This window comes from Silurus meridionalis, chromosome 6 (assembly GCF_014805685.1).
Source record: "Silurus meridionalis isolate SWU-2019-XX chromosome 6, ASM1480568v1, whole genome shotgun sequence".
In the NCBI taxonomy this organism is placed as follows: Eukaryota; Metazoa; Chordata; class Actinopteri; order Siluriformes; family Siluridae; genus Silurus; species Silurus meridionalis.
In genome coordinates, this window is record NC_060889.1 from 430,276 (window position 1) to 443,493 (window position 13,218).

A 13,218-nucleotide genomic window follows, 5' to 3' on the forward strand; every position below is an offset into this window, starting at 1 on the left:
ACTTTATAATCTTAAATGTTCACAGTCACTGATACTGTACAGATCATCACTTCACAGTGTTATACTACAACAGCAGCACTTCCTGGGTGTGGCCTTTTAGAGACGTGTTCCCTCATGTGTAAAGTTCAGCACATACAGCACTATTATACAGAATCCTCACAGAGCTGTGTTCAGAAATGACTCAACTCTACACCTTACTGTACATAGTGAGATACACAACACTGATTCTCACTGTAGTTACAGGTAATTAACTCATTTGTTAATCAGTTGTATTATAAAACACAATGATTATTTTAAACAATAATTTATTGGTTGTTTTGGTTATGTTTACAAAAGAGATTAATTTTGTCGCATTTATTCATTCACATTTTCTTCTTTACAGCAGGCAGTTTTGCAGATAAAATTGAACCAACAGATAAAGATGCAAACATTATTAGAAAGGAAACAGACACTGTTACTCTGAAATGTTCATATGAGTCAGGCAGTGAAAACATTCGACTTTACTGGTACAAACAATATCCTAACAGCACACCACAGTTTTTATTGTATAAAGGCGCAAGGTCACTTAGTTTGGCGAGCACTCCTACTGACACTCGATTACAAATAGAAACATCCAGAGACTCTACTGAACTTACTATCAGAGGTCTAAAGCTCTCAGATTCTGCTCTCTATCACTGCGCTTTGGGAGTTGTAGCACAGTAATACAAAGTCACTGAAAGCCTTTACAAAAACCTAACAATGGATTAAAGAAAGCTTCTAAAACCACAGCAGATTAAAGGTGTTCATTTTATCAAATTGTCAGTTAACCACAGACACAAACAACATGTGTTGCAACAGATGCAGCTGGAAGAAAGATAAAAGAATAATAAAGAATTAACACTGACATTTTCATCACAGCAGTCTACAAATATATCTACATTTTAAATACTCCAAAATATATTTAATGACATTTCCAGATCTATTGTGTCCCGTCTACTCTGTGAAATTAAATTCAGGAATGTTTTCCTTTTTTTCCTTTAACGAACTGTAATAAACTTCCATCCATTCATTGTTCATTTGTTTATTATGTACTTGTATATACAGTACCAGTTAAAATTTTGGACACACATTCTCTGTGGGAATCATGCAGTTTAAATGTGCCCTCAGTGTTGATTTAATCACCAACAGTGTCACAGCAAAGCAGCTAGACACCATCACACACCCTCCTTCATGCTTCACAGTGGAAACCACACATGCAGAAACAAACACATAAATAAACAGATAAATAAATGAATAAAAATAATAATTAATTTCTGAAAAAATAAATATATAAATAATTAAATGTTAAAGGAGGTTTTAAATTCCATAATTATTCATTTAATTTTCAATGTAATAAGAGGATGTAAAACAAGCATCAGTAGGTGGAGTTTATGACACCAGTGTCTGATTGTTGTAAAAGTGTGGTGTTTAACAGTTTGCATTGCATTAGATTAGAAGGATGAAGTCAGACTAGTAATTATTCCAGCACTGCTCGACTGGTCCTATCATCTCTCAGGGTAAGAAGTAGATATACATCAAGACTCTTTTCTGCACTCAGTCACTGTCTGTCTTCAAATAACAGGTGAAGATCCACAGTGCCTCTTCCTGTAAAACTTGAACTAGCACTTTACCCTGTTTGTTTTATGTTTTTATGTTAAGTGTGATATAAATCCCCCCAACAGAGGTTTAGGCTGATGGTATCCTAAGTTTGTAATCACTTCTCTTAGTTCCAGGACTTGATGTGTATTTGGTTTTAGATATCAACAATCATCATCTTACATATGGCAATATGGATACTGTGTGAATAATCAATCAATATTTTTCCCTGTTGTGAATAAACTTATAGGGGAAAATGTATACATTACAAATGTACATTTTCATGAATTAATTTATTTTAAGCTGTTTTGGGACAATGTAAACTGTTAGAAGTGCTATATACATCAAATATTATTGAATTCAAGAAATAATTTAAAAATAAATGTTTAAGCTAAATAATGATCTCTACTGGTGATTGTGATTAAATAAAAGTGATGGAATAAAGATGTAACACTAACAAACTAACTAATAATAATTCATTATAATGAATATATTCATTATAAACACTAATTATGCTTTTATGTATGTTTTCGCTCATGTCCTGACTCAGCTGTAGTCAAACCTGGGTGCTTTGAATATTATTTCTCTGTGAAGGGCGATTCTCTGGTAGATAAGCCCACGGGGTGGCGTAGTCGGTTTTTGTTAGTGAGGTAGCTTCTTAAATTCAATCCTGTGGATAGGGCAATTAGGTTGTGTGTAATCTCACTGGCAACTTCTTTTTCAAAATCTTCCAAATCCTTGAGAATAAGTCTGACCTGCTGGCACCACACAAACTAAAACTAAAGCTATGTCATATAGGACACTTATACTTTGTTTGACCAATAAAGAAAAGAGGAGAAATGAGAGCAGCACCTTTCACCTTTCCAAGTAGGATAAATACCTTTAATTAAAAAAAGCCCACAAGTCAGACAAAAATCCATATTTTATTGAAGCAAAAGAGAGCAATGGTACACATGAACTTGGCAGCAAATCATAAAATTAACATAAAGGGAACGTCCAGGCCCTCCAGCAGTTGAAGGTTGGACCTGGAGTCTTCCTCACCTAACCAATGGAAACTTGGTTAATAACAAAACATCAAAATAAAGTGCTGCCAGAATTTCTTTGTTAGAATCAAAGCTGCTGGAGGTGGTTTCACATCTAGAAAGGCTGTGATCCCAATCTTCCTCTAGTTTCAGGAAGCGCTACAGAATAACTGGACAGATCTTCCATTTCTGCATCCTCCACTGAATGTTCAAAATCCAAAAAGGAACCGCTTGCACATGAATAGTAGGCTTTGCTCCTGGTACGTCTCCAGTCTCAGAAATACCTAAAACAAATAAAAGTGAGTCACTCCATACCAAGAACATTATCAGATTTGAATGTATATATGAGAATGCAAATTACATAAATAAGAAATATTGGTAAAGTGATTCTCATTGCCACTGCTGGTTGTTAGCTTCTTGTGCACTTTATAATACATTACTTGCAGTAAAGGTCACCTTACCCCTGTCAAAAATTCCTTAAACATTTTATGAGCCCACATCCACCATTACTATGGATGGTCTTTTCCTGCTGTCCTGCAGTCACTAAATAAATTATTCTGATAATCTGGGAGAGCACCAGATACCATGACTTTTTGGTCAGATATTTATGCACTAAAAAATATCAAGGTGATACTCAATACCTTTGGTGGTTAAGAGAGATAAAAAGTGATTAAAAATACCCACTCAGTTTATATTCCTGTGCCTGGGTCAGGCTGGAAGAATGAGCAGAAGCCAAAGTTCAACAGAACAAAGGTGCATTTAATGAGGAAGGGAATGTAGAGAAACACCAGCTATAAACATGGGAACACAGGATACAAAGAGTAGTTCATATGATAAATTCACATTGTAGATCCTCAACGAGATAGTCCATAAGAATGGTAGTCATAAGGTCCAGCGATGTTCTCCAGACTAATCGGTAGAACGGCTGGTGAGTGCTTGAAAGTGTGTGCTTATGTAGTGTGTGAGCTGATGAGTGTCAGGCGTGTGTGATTAGTAGGACGGGAGCTGCTAGGAGGAATGTGTGGTTCAAGTGAAGGTGTGGCTGGTGGATCCCTGACAATCTGTTATAGCTGAGATCCCAAATTTGAAGACACCACTAAAATACACAACTAAAATATTTAATAGTGTAATTGTTAGTTTATGTTTAATAGGCACAAATTATTGTATTTTCATAATTACACCTGCCAACACTTTGTGTTTGCTGTCAGTAACACTGGTGTCATGTGATGCTATGGGGTGGAGCTTCAAGAACCTTTATGATATTAATATATTAGAGTACAGAAAGACAGAAAGAATATTTTCATTCAGCTAAAACCATTCATCATGTTCACTGTTATATTCATGTGTCTGTGGCTTTCACTTTTTGTTACTCAGAAATGTTAATAGTGATTTATCAGTGAATGTGTGAGTCAGACTTATACAGGTTTTAGCTTTATTATGTAAAAGTTTAAAAGCTTAATTTGTTCTCTTCTCTTCTATGACAGGTGACTCCATGGCAGATTCAATAGAGCCCCTTTTTACTCATAAAGCTGTAGATGAAGGTGATAATGTTACTCTGTCCTGCAAATACAAGACAACTGATCCAAACACCATCCTGTACTGGTACATACAACATCCAAAATCCAAAGCCATGTTCCTTCTTTACATTCACGAATCTACTAAGTTTAAAAGTGATATTCCACCACGTCTGGATGTTGAAGTTGATAAAAATAATAAAATAGTGGATCTGATCATCTCCTCTGCTGCTGTATCAGACTCTGCTCTATACTACTGTGCTCTATGGTCCACAGTGACAGGAAATCCAGCTGAACTGTACAAAAACCTTCACACAGTTTTATTACACTAATAAAGACATAATTACACTAATAATATAGACATAATTTTAACATCTCTAAATGTGAAATTAAAAGAATATTAAAATAAGCTTCAAATAGCAATTATGTAAATGTATTTCAATGAATTTATGCAGGTAAATTGCACATACAAAATATGATAATTTTATGAATATTATCATCCTCCTTTCATCATAGTCTTCTCAGTATAACAGAAATTATTTATAGAGGATAAAAGATAAAAGTGTCACTACTGTTGCTGATGATTGGTACAGTGTTTTACAACAACAGCAGCACTTCCTGGGTGTGGTCTTCTAGCGACGTGTTCCCTCATGTGTAAAGTTCAGCACATACAGCACTATTATACAGAATCCTCACAGAGCTGTGTTCAGAAATGACTCAACTCTACACCTTACTGTACATAGTGAGATACACACCACTGATTCTCACTGTAGTTACAGGTAATTAAGTCTATCAGTTGTACTAATTAACACCAAGTGTATATTTTAAACATTGATCTGTTATCTGTTTTTTGTACATTTACAAATGAGGCTTATATGTCTACATAATTTAATTTTTATTTTTTCATATTTTCTTCTTTACAACAGGCAGTTTTGCAGATAAAATTTGGCCGGCAGAAAATCCCAACCCTGTAAGGAAAGAAAAAGACACTGTTACTCTAAAATGTTCATATGAGACAAACAGTGATGACATTTATCTTTACTGGTACAAACAATATCCTAACAGCACACCACAGTTTTTATTGTTGAAAGGCGCAAGGTCAAATACTTATGCAAGCACTCCTACTGACACTCGACTAGAGACAGAAACAACGGAAGACTCTACTGAACTTACTATCAGAGGTCTAAAGCTTTCAGATTCTGCTTACTATCACTGCGCTCTAAGAGTAGTAGCACAGTAATACAGAGTCGGTGAATGGCAGCACAAAAACTCATCAAAGATATTTCCTTTACCTACTTTTTATCAGTAAACCACAGGCACATAAAATATTTGTGGTAACAGATGCAGCTGAATGAAATAGAAAAAAAGAATAAAGAGGGATTAAAGATGCCAAATACACATCAATCACATTACATTCACAACTTTACGGTTACTATAAACATGTGGAATTTAATTAATTAAACTCTCATACAACAATAAGGACACTTAATGATCCATATCCTTCTCTTCCTGTCACCCTCTTCTCTCTCTCTCTCTCTCTCTCTCTCTCTCTCTCTCTCTCTCTCTCTTGGTCAAGTTAAACATGCTCCTGAGGCTCCAGTGACCATCTATATTGGCTGTGACATGAACCATTTCTTAAATGACGGTCACACTACATTTAGATTCAATAGAATCTACAGTATATACAATATAACTTCTGATCTTGTGTGAAGTATCTATGGCTCATATTCATGAATTTATGGTTAATTATGTTATGTTCTGCAAAATCCTTTTTTTTTTTCAGTGAACATTTTTTCATGATAAACTGGAATATAGTTAAGAATTAAAGTCAGATGCAGTGTGTCGATCAGGAACAGTGGAATTGTGTGTGTTGTATTGGAGAATCAGTTCACTGTTAGTGATACTGTGAAGTGATGATCTGTACAAAGTTATACTACAACAGCAGCACTTCCTGGGTGTGGCCTTCTAGAGACGTGTTCCCTCATGTGTAAAGTTCAGCACATACAGCACTATTATACAGAATCCTCACAGAGCTGTGTTCAGAAATGACTCAACTCTACACCTTACTGTACATAGTGAGATACACAATACTGATTCTTACTGTAGTTACAGGTACTTCATATTTACTTGTTAATTTATTGTATTAACTACATTTTTTTATACATTATGGGTATGTTTACAAAAATAGTTAAAATATTTATTTTTATGTCTTTATTAATTTTTTATTTTCTTCTTTGCAGCAGGCAGTTTTGCAGATAAAATTTGGCAGAGACATGAAGATGCTAATGTTGTGAGGTAGGAAACAGACACTGTTATTCTGAAATGTTCATATGAGACAAACAGCAATTTAATTTGGCTTTACTGATAAAAACAATATCCCAACAGCGCACCACAGTATAAAGACGAAAGGTCAAGATCAAATAACTACAATGCCAGTGGATCTCAATTCAGGGAAGAAACAAACTCAAATGCTACTGAACTTATTATTAAAGACCTGCAGATCTCAGATTCTGCTCTCTATCACTGCGCTCTACAAGTAGGAGCTTCACAGTGATACAGAGTCACTGAACTACTGTACAAAAACTTAAACCACAGAAGATGACAGATTTTCTTTCACCTTGAACATTTAACACAGGAAATGCACAATTAAACATTTCTGATGATCTAAAATATATTTGAGTAAAAACGATTATAGCTATTGTTTCAGGTCAGTTACATAATCTGAACTGGATGGAAGCGGCAGAAACTCAATTTTCAAGTTTTTTTATAGAGTTGAATATATCATCTTATTATGTTCCAAATACTAGTTCACTTATTACATCCCACATCTTTACATTTCTGAATTCTACTTTACACTACTTTAAAATATATTTGTCTCCAGCATGGACAAGCACATTACTACTGCATGTTTATATTCTCTGGACATGTTGCAGCCACAGTTTCATGTTTAGATGATAACCAGCTCTACTTCTACACACCACTTTATACACTTTTATTAAGCAGAATGATTTTATTACAATCATGAGTATCAGAATTATCTTTCATTGTATTATCAAGAACAGCAGCTTTTTCCCCCAAATCAGTGGAACAACAAAACAGAAAATAATATATTTAATAAACTTTTATTTTTATTTTTATATAATATTATTATTACTGTAGACATTTGCACTTTTGGCTGTGAACTCAAATATATTGACAGACTACAAGTTTTTATAATTACATGATTTTCCTGCTAACAGTTTGTGTTACTAAAAAACAAAAAAATAAACAACAATCTGTCAGTAACATTGGTGACTCTGTGATGTGATGCTGTGGGGTGGAGCTTCATGAACCTTTAGGATGTTAACAGGTTAAAGTACAGAACCTTTCACTGAACTCAGAGCCTTCATCATGTTCACTGTTATATTCATGTGTCTGTGGCTTTCACTAGGTGAGTTATACATTCATTTTATGATTTCAGAAATATTAAGTGTTGAATTTGTGATTATTTGGTCTGTGTGGTGTTTATAAACAGTAAAATGTGAGTCTGACTGTATTTTTGAATTGACCGTGTTCTCTTCTCTATGACAGGTGACTCCACTGCAGATCCAATAGAACCACTTTCCATTCATAAAGTTGTAGATGAAGGAGAAAATGTGACTCTGTCCTGCAGTTATACAAAATTTAGTGGTGCAGTAAACTACCTGCAATGGTACAGACATTATCCAACATCTAAACCTGTGTTCCTTCTTTACATCAATCCAAATGGATTTAAAACTAACCCCATGCCACCACGTCTGGATGCTGAAGTTGATCAAACTAATAAACAAGTGGATCTGATCATCTCCTCTGCTGCTGTATCAGACTCTGATCTATACTACTGTGCTCTGGAGCCCACAGTGACAGGAAATCCAGCTGCACTGTACAAAAACCTCCACATGGTTTTGTTATATTGAAGGCAGTTCTGCCAATGATTTAAAACATTTAGATGCCTATTTATGGAGTCTCATGTTAATAAAGAGTTTATATTGTTGGCACATGCTGCATATTCAGGAAGCATCATAAACATCATATCTTCACTAAAAACTTTACACTGGTCATTTTTGTGTTGGATATTAAAGCGTGTCCTGAGATCTCCTGAGTGTGAAGTGAGAATACATTTGGAATTGGAAGTCGGTCCTCACCAGAACACCATGATCAAACCCTTTCACACACTAATTTACACTTACAGACAATTAATCCCAGCAATTTTTTTTTTTGTCATGTTTTTTTAGAAACCAACACAGACACGGGTGGAAACGCAAAACTGAACACAAACTGACAGTAACTTCACCTCAGCATCAAACTAGGAACCCTGGAGCTGTGATGCAGCAACACTACTCACTGTGTCACTGTGCTGCTACTAAACACATCATCACATCAGCACTAAAGACAAAACTCACCTCAATCCTCATAGCAGAATTCCACAGACAGTGGACTCATTAGTTTCTCTGTTTTAATCAGAATTGGAGATTTCTGTGTATAATGTATTCACAGACATTAACTTTTAGATATAATTATATTCCATTAAATTGATTTGTGAATGCTTTGATTTACTTCATAATCTTGTCTAGACTGTGTGTCTGCAGTGTAAACTGTATGATGGGTAAAGAGCAGGTGGTAAAAACAGTAACTCTGTTGGAAGTTTTCTAAATCCTTGTTAGCTGAGGCAGAGTGCAGACTACAAGAATTAATGAACATTGTCTCAAAGCAGCTTTAAACAGATAATGTGGTGTGTCGAGAAAAATATTTTAATATCTAGCGTGTGTTATAATCAAACTAATATTATCAAACTAAAGTAACCTAATTAACTTAATAAGCAATATAGAACTTATTAGATGAAGTTTAACAAAACACTATTTGATCTATATGTCAATCAAACCTTTATTTACATCAAGTATTAATAATAATAATAAGGTATTACATGCGTGAGTAGGATAGAAACTGACTGAATGTTATGAGTGTATGGAATAGGCAAAGAAGGACAAGAAACAAACTTGAGGGAGATTAAGCATCTTTATTGACATAGCGGGGTGTACGGGGTTCTGTAGCAGCAGGGGACATGAAGGAGTAGCTGAATCTAGGTCCAGGTGAAGACACAGAAGCATGGACAGGGGACATAAAAGCGTAGCTTGGTCCAGGGATGGGTGAAGACACAGGAGCACGCTGGTTTGGCGGAGCAAGAAGAACCAGTGGTAGACCAGTGTGAAGGATAGGGAGAAAACTGTGGTGTCGTGTCAGGAAAACAGGAGCAGTCGTGGCAGCTGAGATCAGGGAAGTCTGTGTACTCCCATGAGCATTGTAAACCCAGCAATGCGAAACCATTAGCTGGGATATTTGGGCTGGAGAGCTGTTCTAAAAATGAGTAAACTCAGCAGCAAGAGGAGAGCTGATGGCGGTACTGTCTGAAAGAGCACCAGGGCCGATGGTCTGGGAGGCAGGGGTGGTTGAGCTGATCATGGAGCTGGGAATGAGACCAACAGAGATAAGATGTTAAAATAGAATATCATAGTGACGGTTGAGCACAAGTAAAGGATAACACTCAAGAAAATCATATACACTGCGTAACAATTAGTTCAGAATGCACAAGTTAAAATATAACAGGCGCTTACAACCATTAATTAATCAAGCATAATATGCAAACAAATTAAAAACAATGTTATAACTCAATCAAATGAAAGTAGAATAGCAGAACAGCATTATAAAAGAATAAAACATAACACTTACCCATTGCAAATACAGGAGGACAAAATAGTAAAAGGTTGTTCACACTTAGACTGAAGAATGTATGGTTAAAACCAGAGAAAGTAAAAGCCTTTTATACTCATATTTTTTATATATAAAATTATAAAATAAGAACTGAAAAACACAGGAACTCCAAATATGGTATTGTTGAAAGAATGAACCAAGGCCAAGATAATTGACAAAAGGCAAAATTCAGAGACAAATTATGGACAAAGAAGGCAAGACCGAGACAAGAATTTTCAAGGTCAAGTAGAAAAAAATAGTAAACACTTACAAGGTATATACGATGGAAAGTCAGTGTACTTCTTCACTTTGGCATGCTTTGTCATTTGTTGATGTGCTGTTCATTTTGATGTGAAGTACCCAGCTTTTATTGAGCTCATTGAAACCTGCATGGAATAAAGAAGTTTTGCTTTTATTCATCCAGGACTGAGGATTCTTCATTGGCGGTTTTGTCTATTATATTTGTGTTTTTCTAGAATTGGCTGGGCATTGAATCCTCTGAGCAAGAAATCCACTCATGTGTGCCTCAGAGGGCTCTGAGTTCGACAGGTAACAAAAAGTAAATATGTTCTTTGTAAGTAAGTTTATTTCTGTAACAACATAAATAGCTGAATCTAGGTCAGGTGAACACAGAAGCATACAGACATAAAACTCCAATTATAGACACAAACGCTGGTTTAATAAAGCAAGAGAACCATTGTAGACCAGTGTAAAAGGATAAGAAAACTGTTGTCGTGTCAGGAAAACAGGAGCATCTCACAGATCAAAGTCTGTGTTAGCATTGTAAAGCCTCAGATATCAGAGGCACATGTTAGCTGGGATATTTGGGCTGGAGGCTGACTAAAAATGAGTAAACTCAGCAGAGGATATTGACTGTCTAGAGAGCACCCAGGGCCGATGGTCTGGGAGGCAGGGGTGGTTGAGCTGATCACTGGTGGAGCTGATAAGACCAACAGAGATAAGATGTTAAAATAAATATCATAGTGACGGTTGAGCACAAGTAAAGGATAACCTCAAGAAAATCCTTCATACACTGTAACTTAGTTCAGAATGCACAAGTTAAAATATAACTTGCCACCAACCATTAATTAATCAAGCAATATGCAAACAAATTAAAAAAAAATGTTATCCTCAATCTGCTGAATAGCAGAACAGCATTATAAAAGAATAAAACACTTCCATTTACAGGAGGACAAAATAGGCCTTGAGTTGTTCACACTGAGAGACTGAAGAATGTACTAAAAAGTAAAGTAAAGTTATACTGTATATTTTTTTATATATAAAATTATACTGTATTAAAATAAGAACTGACACAGGAACTATAATTGGTATTGTTGAAAGAATGAGCAAGGCCAAAGATAGAATTATTAAGGAAGGCAAAATTCAGAGACATAAGGGAATTATGGACAAAACAAGACCGAGACAAAATTTTTCAAGGTCAAAGAAAAAAAATAGTAAAACACGGTGTCAAAATTTATACATTTATGGAACAGCAGTCAGTGTATTCTTCACTTTGGCATGCTTTGTCATTTGTTGATGTGCTGTTCATTTTGATGTGAAGTACCCAGCTTTTATTGAGCTAAAAAATGGAATAAAGAAGTTTTGCTTTATTCATCCAGGACTGAGGATTCTTTATTTGGCGGTTTGTCTATTATATTTGTGTTTTTCTAGAATTGTGGGCATTATTGGGAATCCTCTGAAAAGAAATCCACTCGATGTTATCGCCTCAGAGGCCGGGCTCTGAGTTCCGACAGGTGATTAAAAGTAAATATGTTCTTTGTAATAAGTTTGTCTCTGATGAGCAACTGTGCAGAAAAAACTCCCGAGATGGCATAAGGAAGAAACCTTGAGAGGAACCAAACTCAAAGGAACCCATCCTCATCTGGGTTGCAATGTCCATTTGAAGCAGATATACAATGTAGCTGATGATCAGAAGCGAACTGTATTCCTGAGTCAGTGTAGCAGACTGTTTACATCTACAGTCCAATCCATCCTTAAAGCGCCCGTTCTTACTCCGGAATTTCATGGAAGCACCCAAGGCATTGATGAGAAACTGTCTCAAGCTGCACAGAGTGGCCTCCAGTCGAGAGAACACTATCCAGAGGCAGGCCTGGACGAAGTGGGAGAGGAGAGGGGCAGGAACAGTGGTCACTGGAGCCTCAGGAGCATGTTTAACTCGACCGAGCACAAAACAAAACAATGAAGTGGTACCGAAAGATTTTTCTACACTTCTTGACATCGCTGCAACAGTTTCATTGTGCATAAAGAACTGTATGGTGATGTGTCCCATAAAGAATTTATGGAACAACTTATTGCCGAGCTTTGTGGCGTTACACAGAAAGTAGTGCCAAAGCAGTACTGATCATGTACCAGTTCCTGGATCTGAACTGTTCAGAAATGTTGCCACTGCTGGCTGCAAGAGCTGTGTACGTTGCAAAACATTGCATGGTAAGCACCACAAAACACCATGGAAATGCTTGGCATGCGATGTCCACCTGTGTCTTCAGTTGAACAGGAACTGCTTTCAAAGTGGCACATTTGCATAGTGTTGTGTTATTGTTTTGTTGCACTTTTTATTTATTTATTTTTATTTATTTAATGCATAGTGTGTAGCCCTACAGGCTAGGATTTGAGGAACCCTACTGTAGTGTATTGTGTTATTGTTTTTGTTGCACTCTTTATTTTTATACATACTGTACTGTATTGTTTTATTGTTACAATTCCTTTTAAAGCTGTCCTTGCTAATGTGTACTTTTAATAAACACAAAGAAAACACATTCTTTCTTGTAGTACTGTACTTCTCACTGTGATCCCGGCTCAGTGATCCACAGCTCATTTAATAACAGCTCATTATTATTGTCTCTGAACTGTCAGTCACAGCATGTCCGCCTCTTTATGGCCTTTCAAAGTAAAAAGTGTCTTTAAAATTTTAAATCTATGTATTGTTTAAGGTGAATGAGCAGGCAGGATGATTTTCACATGAATAAAAAAAAAAAAAAACCTACATTAGAAGATCTGTTCTCAAAAGGTCTTGGGGAAACATGTTTACTATCGGTTTTGTGGCCTTATTTCAGTGAGTTGTTTTTTTTTTTTTTTTAAACCATAAACCTTATTTTGTCAAAATACAAAGAAACACATATAAGTGGTTTACATATTATGGTAGCCCAGTTTGTGCTGAATACAATGTAATAAGTCTCTTGTCAATATTATATTTTAAAAGCAGCTAAAATAAAATGTGAGCGTCAAAATCTCTCAATCAAAAACCCTCAGACTCCAGAGGGTTAACTCGACCGAGAGAGAGA

General features: G+C 35.8%; 2 long non-coding RNA genes across 2 annotated transcripts; one reads left to right on the forward strand and one right to left on the reverse strand.

Annotated features, from left to right (window-relative positions):
* The first annotated feature begins 180 nt into the window (after window positions 1-180).
* On the forward strand, window positions 181-574 carry LOC124387907. Its single transcript, XR_006926275.1, has 2 exons — window positions 181-243; window positions 383-574. It is a non-coding gene; the product is annotated as an uncharacterized LOC124387907 (long non-coding RNA).
* Window positions 575-2,518: 1,944 nt separating this feature from the next.
* Window positions 2,519-3,548, reverse strand: LOC124387908. Its single transcript, XR_006926276.1, has 2 exons — window positions 3,321-3,548; window positions 2,519-2,920 (listed from the first exon to the last, which is right to left on the reverse strand). It is a non-coding gene; the product is annotated as an uncharacterized LOC124387908 (long non-coding RNA).
* Between the last annotated feature and the right edge of the window lie 9,670 nt (window positions 3,549-13,218).